This window comes from Rattus norvegicus, chromosome 2 (assembly GCF_021556685.1).
Source record: "Rattus norvegicus strain SHRSP/BbbUtx chromosome 2, alternate assembly SHRSP_T2T, whole genome shotgun sequence".
NCBI classification, from domain to species: Eukaryota; Metazoa; Chordata; class Mammalia; order Rodentia; family Muridae; genus Rattus; species Rattus norvegicus.
In genome coordinates, this window is record NC_141535.1 from 233,876,645 (window position 1) to 233,891,847 (window position 15,203).

The window sequence follows — 15,203 nt, forward strand, 5'->3', positions numbered from 1 at the left end:
AATCCCGTGGGAGGGAGAGCTAAACCTTCAGAGAGGCAGACACGCCTGGGAAACCAGAAGAGACTCACTCTGCACACACATCAAAATACCAATCCAATTCTTCAAAGAGTTAGACAGAACAATTTGCAAATTCATCTGGAATAACAAAAAACCCAGGATAGCTAAAGCTATCCTCAACAATAAAAGGACTTCAGGGGGAATCACTATCCCTGAACTCAAGCAGTATTACAGAGCAATAGTGATAAAAACTGCATGGTATTGGTACAGAGACAGACAGATAGACCAATGGAATAGAATTGAAGACCCAGAAATGAACCCACACACCTATGGTCACTTGATTTTTGACAAAGGAGCCAAAACCATCCAATGGAAAAAAGATAGCATTTTCAGCAAATGGTGCTGGTTCAACTGGAGGGCAACATGTAGAAGAATGCAGATCGATCCAGGCTTGTCACCCTGTACAAAGCTTAAGTCGAAGTGGATCAAAACCTCCACATCAAACCAGACACACTCAAACTAATAGAAGAAAAACTAGGGAAGCATCTGGAACACATGGGCACTGGAAAAAATTTCCTGAACAAAACACCAATGGCTTATGCTCTAAGATCAAGAATTGACAAATGGGATCTCATAAAACTGCAAAGCTTCTGTAAGGCAAAGGACACTGTGGTTAGGACAAAACGGCAACCAACAGATTGGGAAAAGATCTTTACCAACCCTACAACAGATAGAGGCCTTATATCCAAAATATACAAAGAACTCAAGAAGTTAGACCGCAGGGAAACAAATAACCCTATTAAAAAATGGGGTTCAGAGCTAAACAAAGAATTCACAGCTGAGGAATGCCGAATGGCTGAGAAACACCTAAAGAAATGTTCAACATCTTTAGTCATAAGGGAAATGCAAATCAAAACAACCCTGAGATTTCACCTCACACCAGTGCGATTGGCTAAGATCAAAAACTCAGGTGACAGCAGATGCTGGCGAGGTTGTGGAGAAAGAGGAACACTCCTCCATTGTTGGTGGGATTGCAGACTGGTAAAACCATTCTGGAAATCAGTCTGGAGGTTCCTCAGAAAATTGGACATTGAACTGCCTGAGGATCCAGCTATACCTCTCTTGGGCATATACCCAAAAGATGCCTCAACATATAAAAGAGACACGTGCTCCACTATGTTCATCGCAGCCTTATTTATAATAGCCAGAAAATGGAAAGAACCCAGATGCCCTTCAACAGAGGAATGGATACAGAAAATGTGGTACATCTACACAATGGAATACTACTCAGCTATCAAAAACAACGAGTTTATGAAATTCGTAGGCAAATGGTTGGAACTGGAAAATATCATCCTGAGTGAACTAACCCAATCACAGAAAGACATACATGGTATGCACTCATTGATAAGTGGCTATTAGCCCAAATGCTTGAATTACCCTAGATCCCTAGAACAAACGAAACTCAAGACGGATGATCAAAATGTGAATGCTTCACTCCTTCTTTAAATGAGGAAAAAGAATACCCTTGGCAGGGAAGGGAGAGGCAAAGATTAAAACAGAGACTGAAGGAACACCCATTCAGAGCCTGTCCCACATTTGGCCCATACATATACAGCCACCCAATTGGACTAGATGGATGAAGCAAAGAAGTGCAGACCGACAGGAGCCGGATGTAGATCGCTCCTGAGAGACACAGCCAGAATACAGCAAATACAGAGGCGAATGCCAGCAGCAAACCACTGAACTGAGAATAGGTCCCCTATTGAAGGAATCAGAGAAAGAACTGGAAGAGCTTGAAGGGGCTCGAGACCCCAAAAGTACAACAATGCCAAGCAACCAGAGCTTCCAGGGACTAAGCCACTACCTAAAGACTATACATGGACTGACCCTGGACTCTGACCCCATAGGTAGCAATGAATATCCTAGTAAGAGCACCAGTGGAAGGGGAAGCCCTGGGTCCTGCTAAGACTGAACCCCCAGTGAACTAGTCTATGGGGGGAGGGCGGCAATGGTGGGAGGGTTGGGAGGGGAACACCCATAAGGAAGGGGAGGGGGGAGGGGGATGTTTGCCCGGAAACCGGGAAAGGGAATAACACTCGAAATGTATATAAGAAATACTCAAGTTAATAATAAAAAAAAAAAACAAAAAAAAAAACAATGACTTTATGAAATTCATAGGCAATATATGGAACTGGAAAATATCATCCTGAGTGAGGTAACCCAATCACAGAAAAACACACATGGTATGCACTCATTGATAAGTGGCTATTAGCCCAAATGCTTGAATTATCTTAGATGCAGAGAACACATGAAACTCAAGAAGGATGACCAAAATGGGAATGCTTCACTTTTTCTTTAAAAGGGGAACAAGAATACCCTTGGCAGGGAAGAGAGAGGCAAAGATTAAAACAGAGACTGAAGGAACACCCATTCAGAGCCTGCCCCACATGTGGCCCATACATATACAGCCACCCAATTAGACAAGATGGATGAAGCAAAGAAGTGCAGGCCGACAGGAGCCAGATGTAGATCGCTCCTGAGAGACACAGCCAGAATACAGCAAATACAGAGGCGAATGCCAGCAGCAAACCCCTGAACTGAGAACGGGACCCCCGTTGAAGGAATCTTAGAAAGGACTGAAAGAGCTTGAAGGGGCTTGAGACCCCATATAACAGCAATGCCAAGCAACCAGAGCTTCCAGGGACTAAGCCACTACCTAAAGACTATACATGGACTGACCCTGGGCTCCAACCTCATAGGTAGCAATAAAAAGCCTAATAAGAGCACCAGTGGAAGCGGAAGCCCTTCGTCCTGCCAAGACTGAACCCCCAGTGAATGTGATTGTTGGGGGGAGGGCAGTAATGAGGGGAGGATGGGGAGGGGAACACCTATACAGAAGGAGAGGGGGGGTCAGGGGGATGTTGGCCTGGAAACTGGGAAAGGGAATAACAATTGAAATGTAAATAAGAAATTCCCAAGTTAATAAAGATGAAAAAAAGAAAAAAAAATGGGGTTCAGAGCTAAACAAAGAATTCACAGCTGAGGAATGCCGAATGGCTGAGAAACACCTAAAGAAATGTTCAACATCTTTAGTCATAAGGGAAATGCAAATCAAAACAACTCTGAGATTTCACCTCACACCAGTGAGAATGGCTAAGATCAAAAACTCAGGTGACAGGAGATGCTGGCGAGGATGCGGAGAAAGAGGAACACTCCTCCATTGTTGGTGGGATTGCAGACTAGTAAAACCATTCTGGAAATCAGTCTGGAGGTTCCTCAGAAAATTGGACATTGAACTGCCTGAGGATCCAGCTATACCTCTCTTGGGCATATACCCAAAAGATGCCTCAACATATAAAAGAGACACGTGCTCCACTATGTTCATCGCAGCCTTATTTATAATAGCCAGAAAATGGAAAGAACCCAGATGCCCTTCAACAGAGGAATGGATACAGAAAATGTGGTACATCTACACAATGGAATACTACTCAGCTATCAAAAACAACGAGTTTATGAAATTCGTAGGCAAATGGTTGGAACTGGAAAATATCATCCTGAGTGAACTAACCCAATCACAGAAAGACATACATGGTATGCACTCATTGATAAGTGGCTATTAGCCCAAATGCTTGAATTACCCTAGATCCCTAGAACAAACGAAACTCAAGACGGATGATCAAAATGTGAATGCTTCACTCCTTCTTTAAATGAGGAAAAAGAATACCCTTGGCAGGGCAGGGAGAGGCAAAGATTAAAACAGAGACTGAAGGAACACCCATTCAGAGCCTGTCCCACATTTGGCCCATACATATACAGCCACCCAATTGGACTAGATGGATGAAGCAAAGAAGTGCAGACCGACAGGAACCGGATGTAGATCGCTCCTGAGAGACACAGCCAGAATACAGCAAATACAGAGGCGAATGCCAGCAGCAAACCACTGAACTGAGAATAGGTCCCCTATTGAAGGAATCAGAGAAAGAACTGGAAGAGCTTGAAGGGGCTCGAGACCCCAAAAGTACAACAATGCCAAGCAACCAGAGCTTCCAGGGACTAAGCCACTACCTAAAGACTATACATGGACTGACCCTGGACTCTGACCCCATAGGTAGCAATGAATATCCTAGTAAGAGCACCAGTGGAAGGGGAAGCCCTGGGTCCTGCTAAGACTGAACCCCCAGTGAACTAGTCTATGGGGGGAGGGCGGCAATGGTGGGAGGGTTGGGAGGGGAACACCCATAAGGAAGGGGAGGGGGGAGGGGGATGTTTGCCCGGAAACCGGGAAAGGGAATAACACTCGAAATGTATATAAGAAATACTCAAGTTAATAATAAAAAAAAAAAACAAAAAAAAAAAACAATGACTTTATGAAATTCATAGGCAATATATGGAACTGGAAAATATCATCCTGAGTGAGGTAACCCAATCACAGAAAAACACACATGGTATGCACTCATTGATAAGTGGCTATTAGCCCAAATGCTTGAATTATCTTAGATGCAGAGAACACATGAAACTCAAGAAGGATGACCAAAATGGGAATGCTTCACTTTTTCTTTAAAAGGGGAACAAGAATACCCTTGGCAGGGAAGAGAGAGGCAAAGATTAAAACAGAGACTGAAGGAACACCCATTCAGAGCCTGCCCCACATGTGGCCCATACATATACAGCCACCCAATTAGACAAGATGGATGAAGCAAAGAAGTGCAGGCCGACAGGAGCCAGATGTAGATCGCTCCTGAGAGACACAGCCAGAATACAGCAAATACAGAGGCGAATGCCAGCAGCAAACCCCTGAACTGAGAACGGGACCCCCGTTGAAGGAATCTTAGAAAGGACTGAAAGAGCTTGAAGGGGCTTGAGACCCCATATAACAGCAATGCCAAGCAACCAGAGCTTCCAGGGACTAAGCCACTACCTAAAGACTATACATGGACTGACCCTGGGCTCCAACCTCATAGGTAGCAATAAAAAGCCTAATAAGAGCACCAGTGGAAGCGGAAGCCCTTCGTCCTGCCAAGACTGAACCCCCAGTGAATGTGATTGTTGGGGGGAGGGCAGTAATGAGGGGAGGATGGGGAGGGGAACACCTATACAGAAGGAGAGGGGGGGTCAGGGGGATGTTGGCCTGGAAACTGGGAAAGGGAATAACAATTGAAATGTAAATAAGAAATTCCCAAGTTAATAAAGATGAAAAAAAGAAAAAAAAATGGGGTTCAGAGCTAAACAAAGAATTCACAGCTGAGGAATGCCGAATGGCTGAGAAACACCTAAAGAAATGTTCAACATCTTTAGTCATAAGGGAAATGCAAATCAAAACAACTCTGAGATTTCACCTCACACCAGTGAGAATGGCTAAGATCAAAAACTCAGGTGACAGGAGATGCTGGCGAGGATGCGGAGAAAGAGGAACACTCCTCCATTGTTGGTGGGATTGCAGACTAGTAAAACCATTCTGGAAATCAGTCTGGAGGTTCCTCAGAAAATTGGACATTGAACTGCCTGAGGATCCAGCTATACCTCTCTTGGGCATATACCCAAAAGATGCCTCAACATATAAAAGAGACACGTGCTCCACTATGTTCATCGCAGCCTTATTTATAATAGCCAGAAGCTGGAAAGAACCCAGATGCCCTTCAACAGAGGAATGGATACAGAAAATATGGTACATCTACACAATTGAATATTACTCAGCTATCAAAAACAACGGCTTCATGAAATTCGTAGGCAAATGGTTGGAACTGGAAAATATCATCCTGAGTGAGCTAACCCAATCACAGAAAGACATACATGGTATGCACTCACTGATAAGTGGCTATTAGCCCAAATGCTTGAATTACCCTAGATGCCTAGAACAAATGAAACTCAAGACGGATGATCAAAATGTGAATGCTTCACTCCTTCTCTAAAAGGGGAACAATAATAACCTTGGCAGGGAAGAGAGAGGCAAAGATTAAAACAGAGACTGAAGGAACACCCATTCAGAGCCTGCCCCACATGTGGCCCATACATATACAACCACCCAATTAGACAAGATGGATGAAGCAAAGAAGTGCAGACTGACAGGAGCCGGATGTAGATCGCTCCTGAGAGACACAGTCAGAATACAGCAAATACAGAGGCGAATGCCAGCAGCAAAACACTGAACTGAGAATAGGACCCCCGTTGAAGGATTCAGAGAAAGAACTGGAAGAGCTTGAAGGGGCTCGAGACCCCATATGTACAACAATGCCAAGCAACCAGAGCTTCCAGGGACTAAGCCACTACCTAAAGACTATACATGGACTGACCCTGGACTCTGACCCCATAGGTAGCAATGAATATCCTAGTAAGAGCACCAGTGGAAGGGGAAGCCCTGGGTCCTGCTAAGACTGAACCCCCAGTGAACTAGACTATGCGGGGAGGGTGGCAATGGGGGGAGGGTTGGGAGGGGAACACCCATAAGGAAGGGGAGGGGGGAGGGGGATGTTTGCCCGGAAACCAAAGAATTATTATTAAGTATTAAATAAATTAAAAAAAATAACAGTAAAAAAAAAAAAAAAAGCTTTCTCCTTTTTTCTACCCAGGCAAGTGAGGTCTTCCAGAACTTCCTGAATTCACAGATCACTATGGAAGAGTCCATCTTGAAGTTAGATAACTGAAAGTCAGAAAGCTCTGGAAGGTATGGAAAAGGGCTCAGTCCTCCTAGACTTCCTGTAGAGCCCCATGACTGATGGATAGGGAGTTAGCCCAGACTAGGACCTCCCTCTGGCATCCTCTTCTCGATCTGAAAACTGCGGATTGAGGCTGGTGTTGCATGCCTAGGCAGTCAGTGTATTTACATCACATAGGGACTCACTGCAGGGTGATGTGAAGTTTCAAAGAGTTTTCATGTAGAAATCAGCTTGGTCTCTAAGAATCAGGAACATAGCTCTGAGTATTGATTGTCCTTTCTTCCTTCTCTAGAACACGTGTGGGATAGCTGAGAAGGCCTAGAAGGAGGCAGCTCAGAAGGAAGAAGAGCTAAGTAAACAGCAAGGAAGAGACGGAGGCTCTAAAGAGAAGATTCTCAGAACCATGGCCCAGATGCTGGGGAGATGGAGGTGGAAGGGGAGACCCTTCTGAGAGATCAGGAGAGGGCTCTGAACCTCAAGTTGAAGGCAAGTCTTGATGAGAGAGAAGTACATGACAGACCATGGCTAATGTGGAAAGAAAAGTGTGGCTTTGTCAAGGAAATCATGATCCCAGGGAGGACCTCCAATGACATGTGATCATGGAAACCTGAAAGCTACTTCTAACCTGGTGAAGCCTTTGATTCTAATGACACACCAGTTCGGTAGTGCTAGTAATATGAAGAATGTGAGAGTGAAACTTGTATGCTTTAGAATTGCCTCATTCTACCCCACCTGAAAACCTCAGCCCAGCACTCCAACAACTCTTAGCATAACAGTCAAGGAGACCAGTTTGAAATGATCTGATTAGTCAGGATATGAATCAGATGCTCTGACTCCTGCAGTGTCTGTTTCCAGAGCTGGTTGCTGCATTCTACAGAGATGGACTATAATACAAATGCAGCCTTTCTCCCATCACAGAGCTTGGCACCCCCACTCTCAGGGACAATAGTTAGTTACCACCATTTGTGAGACAGATGGTGTTCGCTCAGCTCAATGATGCGAGTCTGGGTGCGAGTTAAACCCTCAGCTCCCTGCCCCAGTTGTTGGACTTTTGACCATAGTTCTCAGGGCTGTCATATCCTGAATTTTTCGTCATCCCATGGGGAGAATTACAAACAGATATTAGATATAGCTACTCTCACTCGTCAGGTGAAAGTTTGAGGTTTGGGCATACTTGTCAAATCCTATTTTTCTTACGTTCAGCTGCTGAAGCTCTTATGAAGTGGCAGGAATGGATATTCTGAGAAATGGACTCTCTCTCTTTGGTAGGCACTAGAAAAAACTAGTTCATGAAAGACTTAAGGAGCAGGGTGATGACTTGTAAAGGGAAATAAAACAAAAGGAAGGAGAGATTCAAGCCATGAAAGAGAACTCTGCTTCTGGGTTCCTTGATGGAGCTCTAGTTTTTTCCGTGAACTGAACGTACTCAGCTCGGTGATGAAAAGGACACTGAGGAAAATGTGGTATAAGACAGTAAGCAGCACTTTGCTTTGGCCTCTACATCAGTTCCTGCTTCCAGGTTTCTGCACTGATTTCCTCATTAATTGAGTATGGCCTGAGAGTTTCAACATGAAATAAGCCTTTTACTCCTCACTTACTTTCCATTCTGGTGTGAAAAAAAAAAAAAACCTCCAACTCAGACATTGATTGTCTCTGTCCTGTGTCTTCCATACTGCTTTGGACTTACACCTTTGGGGATAGTTCATACCCAATAATTTACAGTCTCAATTCTTCAAGCATGTTTGCATCACTGCATTTTTTTTTTTTTTTTTGGTTTCTGTTGATGTTAGGTCCTGGTCCTTCTCTGAGCCATGTGCTCCCAGAAATAAGACTCAGACTCAAAATATATTTAGAGATACCGTGGTCATATACCTAGACTCTTCTCTGACTAGATAAAACTTAAAATATCGGTCCCACACCCGCGGATCCCGGCCCGCAGCAGCTCTCTGCTCCCAGACCCGGTGAGAGAGAGACCCAACCGCCTGGTCAGGTGGGCACTCCTGAGGCTGCAGAGCGGAAGAGACCACTAACACTGCTCACCCCTGCCCACATCCCTGGCCCAAGAGGAAACTGTATAAGGCCTCTGGGCTCCCGTGGGGGAGGGCCCAGGAGCGGCAGAACCCCTGCCAGAGACACCGCCCAACCCAGAAGGAAACAGACCGGATAAACAGTTCTCTGCACCCAAATCCCGTGGGAGGGAGAGCTAAACCTTCAGAGAGGCAGACAAGCCTGGGAAACCAGAAGAGACTGCTCCCTGCACACACATCTCGGACGCCAGAGGAAAAAGCCAAAGACCATCTGGAACCCTGGTGCACTGAAGCTCCCAGAAGGGGCAGCACAGGTCTTCCTGGTTGCTGCCGCTGCAGAGAGCCCCTGGGCAGCACCCCACGAGCAAACCTGAGCCTCAGGACCACAGGTAAGACCAAATTTTCTGCTGCGAGAAAGCTGCCTGGTGAACTCAAGACACAGGCCCACAGGAACAGCTGAAGACCTGTAGAGAGGAAAAACTACACGCCCGAAAGCAGAACACTCTGTCCCCATAACTGACTGAAAGAGAGGAAAACAGGTCTACAGCACTCCTGACACACAGGCTTATAGGACAGTCTAGCCACTGTCAGAAATAGCAGAACAAAGTAACACTAGAGATAATCTGATGGCGAGAGGCAAGCGCAGGAACCCAAGCAACAGAAACCAAGACTACATGGCATCATCGGAGCCCAATTCTCCCACCAAAACAAACATGGAATATCCAAACACACCAGAAAAGCAAGATCTAGTTTCAAAATCATATTTGATCATGATGCTGGAGGACTTCAAGAAAGACATGAACACACTTAGGGAAGCACAGGAAAACATTAATAAAGAAGTAAAAGCCTACAGAGAGGAATCGCAAAAATCCCTGAAAGAATTCCAGGAAAACACAATCAAACAGTTGAAGGAATTAAAAATGGAAATAGAAGCAATCAAGAAAGAACACATGGAAACAACCCTGGATATAGAAAACCAAAAGAAGAGACAAGGAGCTGTAGATACAAACTTCACCAACAGAATACAAGAGATGGAAGAGAGAATCTCAGGAGCAGAAGATTCCATAGAAATCATTGACTCAACTGTCAAAGATAATGTAAAGCGGAAAAAGCTACTGGTCCAAAACATACAGGAAATCCAGGACTCAATGAGAAGATCAAACCTAAGGATAATAGGTATAGAAGAGAGTGAAGACTCCCAGCTCAAAGGACCAGTAAATATCTTAACAAAATCATAGAAGAAAACTTCCCTAACCTAAAAAAAGAGATACCCATAGACATACAAGAAGCCTACAGAACTCCAAACAGATTGGACCAGAAAAGAAACACCTCCCGTCACATAATTGTCAAAACACCAAACGCACAAAATAAAGAAAGAATATTAAAAGCAGTAAGGGAAAAAGGTCAAGTAACATATAAAGGGAGACCTATCAGAATCACACCAGACTTCTCGCCAGAAAATATGAAGGCCAGAAGATCCTGGACTGATGTTATACAGACCCTAAGAGAACACAAATGCCAGCCCAGGTTACTGTATCCTGCAAAACTCTCAATTAACATAGATGGAGAAACCAAGATATTCCATGAAAAAACCAAATTTACACAATATCTTTCTACAAGTCCAGCACTACAAAGGATAATAAAGGGTAAAGCCCAACATAAGGAGGCAAGCTATACCCTAGAAGCAAGAAACTAATCATCTTGGCAACAAAACAAAGAGAATGAAAGCACACAAACATAACCTCACTTCCAAATATGAATATAACGGGAAGCAATAATCACTATTCCTTAATATCTCTCAATATCAATGGCCTCAACTCCCCAATAAAAAGACATAGATTAACAAACTGGATACGCAACGAGGACCCTGCATTCTGCTGCCTACAAGAAACACACCTCAGAGACAAAGACAGACATTACCTCAGAGTGAAAGGCTGGAAAACAACTTTCCAAGCAAATGGTCAGAAGAAGCAAGCTGGAGTAGCCATTCTAATATCAAATAAAATCAATTTTCAACTAAAGGTCATCAAAAAAGATAAGGAAGGACACTTCATATTCATCAAAGGAAAAATCCACCAAGATGAACTCTCAATCCTAAATATCTATGCCCCAAATACAAGGGCACCTACATATGTAAAAGAAACCTTACTAAAGCTCAAAACACACATTGCACCTCACACAATAATAGTGGGAGATTTCAACACCCCACTCTCATCAATGGACAGATCATGGAAACAGAAATTAAACAGAGATGTAGACAGACTAAGAGAAGTCATGAGCCAAATGGACTTAACGGATATTTATAGAACATTCTATCCTAAAGCAAAAGGATATACCTTCTTCTCAGCTCCTCATGGTACTTTCTCCAAAATTGACCATATAATTGGTCAAAAAACGGGCCTCAACAGGTCCAGAAAGATAGAAATAATCCCATGCGTGCTATCGGACCACCACGGCCTAAAACTGGTCTTCAATAACAATAAGGGAAGAATGCCCACATATACGTGGAAATTGAACAATGCTCTACTCAATGATAACCTGGTCAAGGAAGAAATAAAGAAAGAAATTAAAAACTTTTTAGAATTTAATGAAAATTAAGGTACAACATACCCAAACTTATGGGACACAATGAAAGCTGTGCTAAGAGGAAAACTCATAGCGCTGAGTGCCTGCAGAAAGAAACAGGAAAGAGCATATGTCAGCAGCTTGACAGCACACCTAAAAGCTCTAGAACAAAAAGAAGCAAATACACCCAGGAGGAGTAGAAGGCAGGAAATAATCAAACTCAGAGCTGAAATCAACCAAGTAGAAACAAAAAGGACCATAGAAAGAATCAACAGAACCAAAAGTTGGTTCTTGGAGAAAATCAACAAGATAGATAAACCCTTAGCCAGACTAAGGAGAGGACCCAGAGAGTGTGTCCAAATTAACAAAATCATAACTACAGATTCAGAGGAAATTCAAAAAATCATCAGATCTTACTATAAAAGCCTATATTCAACAAAACTTGAAAATCTACAGGAAATGGACAATTTCTTAGACAAATACCAGGTACCGAAGTTAAATCAGGAACAGATAAATCAGTTAAACAACCCCATAACTCCTAAGGAAATAGAAGCAGTCATTAAAGGTCTCCCAACCAAAAAGAGCCCAGGTCCAGACGGGTTTAGTGCAGAATTCTATCAAACCTTCATAGAAGACCTTATACCAATATTATCCAAACTATTCCACAAAATTGAAACAGATGGAGCCCTACCGAATTCCTTCTATGAAGCCACAATTACTCTTATACCTAAACCACACAAAGACACAACAAAGAAAGAGAACTTCAGACCAATTTCCCTTATGAATATCGACGCAAAAATACTCAATAAAATTCTGGCAAACCGAATTCAAGAGCACATCAAAACAATCATCCACCATGATCAAGTAGGCTTCATCCCAGGCATGCAGGGATGGTTTAATATAAGGAAAACCATCAACGTGATCCATCATATAAACAAACTGAAAGAACAGAACCACATGATCATTTCATTAGATGCTGAGAAAGCATTTGACAAAATTCAACACCCCTTCATGATAAAAGTCCTGGAAAGAATAGGAATTCAAGGCCCATACCTAAACATAGTAAAAGCCATATACAGCAAACCAGTTGCTAACATTAAACTAAATGGAGAGAAACTTGAAGCAATCCCACTAAAATCAGGGACTAGACAAGGCTGCCCACTCTCTCCCTACTTATTCAATATAGTTCTTGAAGTTCTAGCCAGAGCAATCAGACAACAAAAGGAGATCAAGGGGATACAGATCGGAAAAGAAGAGGTCAAAATATCACTATTTGCAGACGACATGATAGTATATTTAAGTGATCCCAAAAGTTCCACCAGAGAACTACTAAAGCTGATAAACAACTTCAGCAAAGTGGCTGGGTATAAAATTAACTCAAATAAATCAGTTGCCTTCCTCTATACAAAAGAGAAACAAGCCGAGAAAGAAATTAGGGAAACGACACCCTTCATAATAGACCCAAATAATATAAAGTACCTCGGTGTGACTTTAACCAAGCAAGTAAAAGATCTGTACAATAAGAACTTCAAGACACTGAGGAAAGAAATTGAAGAAGACCTCAGAAGATGGAAAGATCTCCCATGCTCATGGATTGGCAGGATTAATATAGTAAAAATGGCCATTTTACCAAAAGCAATCTACAGATTCAATGCAATCCCCATCAAAATACCAATCCAATTCTTCAAAGAGTTAGACAGAACAATTTGCAAATTCATCTGGAATAACAAAAAACCCAGGATAGCTAAAGCTATCCTCAACAATAAAAGGACTTCAGGGGGAATCACTATCCCTGAACTCAAGCAGTATTACAGAGCAATAGTGATAAAAACTGCATGGTATTGGTACAGAGACAGACAGATAGACCAATGGAATAGAATTGAAGACCCAGAAATGAACCCACACACCTATGGTCACTTGATTTTTGACAAAGGAGCCAAAACCATCCAATGGAAAAAAGATAGCATTTTCAGCAAATGGTGCTGGTTCAACTGGAGGGCAACATGTAGAAGAATGCAGATCGATCCATGCTTATCACCCTGTACAAAGCTTAAGTCCAAGTGGATCAAGGACCTCCACATCAAACCAGACACACTCAAACTAATAGAAGAAAAACTAGGAAAGCATCTGGAACACATGGGCACTGGAAAAAATTTCCTGAACAAAACACCAATGGCTTATGCTCTAAGATCAAGAATCGACAAATGGGATCTCATAAAACTGCAAAGCTTCTGTAAGGCAAAGGACACTGTGGTTAGGACAAAACGACAACCAACAGATTGGGAAAAGATCTTTACCAATCCTATAACAGATAGAGGCCTTATTTCCAAAATATACAAAGAACTCAAGAAGTTAGACCGCAGGGAAACAAATAACCCTATTAAAAAATGGGGTTCAGAGCTAAACAAAGAATTCACAGCTGAGGAATGCCGAATGGCTGAGAAACACCTAAAGAAATGTTCAACATCTTTAGTCATAAGGGAAATGCAAATCAAAACAACCCTGAGATTTCACCTCACACCAGTGAGAATGGCTAAGATCAAAAACTCAGGTGACAGCAGATGCTGGCGAGGATGTGGAGAAAGAGGAACACTCCTCCATTGTTGGTGGGATTGCAGACTGGTAAAACCATTCTGGAAATCAGTCTGGAGGTTCCTCAGAAAATTGGACATTGAACTGCCTGAGGATCCAGCCATACCTCTCTTGGGCATATACCCAAAAGATGCCTCAACATATAAAAGAGACACGTGCTCCACTATGTTCATCGCAGCCTTATTTATAATAGCCAGAAGCTGGAAAGAACCCAGATGCCCTTCAACAGAGGAATGGATACAGAAAATGTGGTACATCTACACAATGGAATATTACTCAGCTATCAAAAACAACGAGTTTATGAAATTCGTAGGCAAATGGTTGGAACTGGAAAATATCATCCTGAGTGAGCTAACCCACTCACAGAAAGACATACATGGTATGCACTCATTGATAAGTGGCTATTAGCCCAAATGCTTGAATTACCCTAGATCCCTAGAACAAAGGAAACTCAAGACGGATGATCAAAATGTGAATGCTTCACTCCTTCTTTAAATGAGGAAAAAGAATACCCTTGGCAGGGAAGGGAGAGGCAAAGATTAAAACAGAGACTGAAGGAACACCCATTCAGAGCCTGCCCCACAGGTGGCCCATACATATACAGCCACCCAATTAGACAAGATGGATGAAGCAAAGAAGTGCAGACCAACAGGAGCCGGATGTAGATCGCTCCTGAGAGACACAGCCAGAATACAGCAAATACAGAGGCGAATGCCAGCAGCAAACCACTGAACTGAGAATAGGTCCCCCGTTGAAGGAATCAGAGAAAGAACTGGAAGAGCTTGAAGGTGCTCGAGACCCCAAAAGTACAACAATGTCAAGCAACCAGAGCTTCCAGGGACTAAGCCACTACCTAAAGACTATACATGGACTGACCCTGGACTCTGTCCCCATAGGTAGCAATGAATATCCTAGTAAGAGCACCAGTGGAAGTGGAAGCCCTGGGTCCTGCTAAGACTGAACCCCCAGTGAACTAGACTATGCGGGGAGGGTGGCAATGGGGGGAGGTTTGGGAGGGGAACACCCACAAGGAAGGGGAGGGGGGAGGGTGATGTCTGTCCGGAAACCGGGAAAGGGAATAACACTTGAAATGTATATAAGAAATACTCAAGATAATAAAAAAAAATAAAATAAAATAAAAAAAAAAAAAGAAAATACTAATTGGCACTTGACTGGTTCTCGCTCATGCACAAAAGGGGACCAGTCATGAACAGAAACTCCCCTCAGCTTATGTATTTCCGGAGCTCCAAGTTACTAGTTGAACATGTCTCTGAGGCAAGAATTTCCAAGTTCAATTGTTTGGATAAATACAGAGATTTACAGTGTAAAATGCTGTTATATTTATCTTGAGACTGACTGGGCTACATTT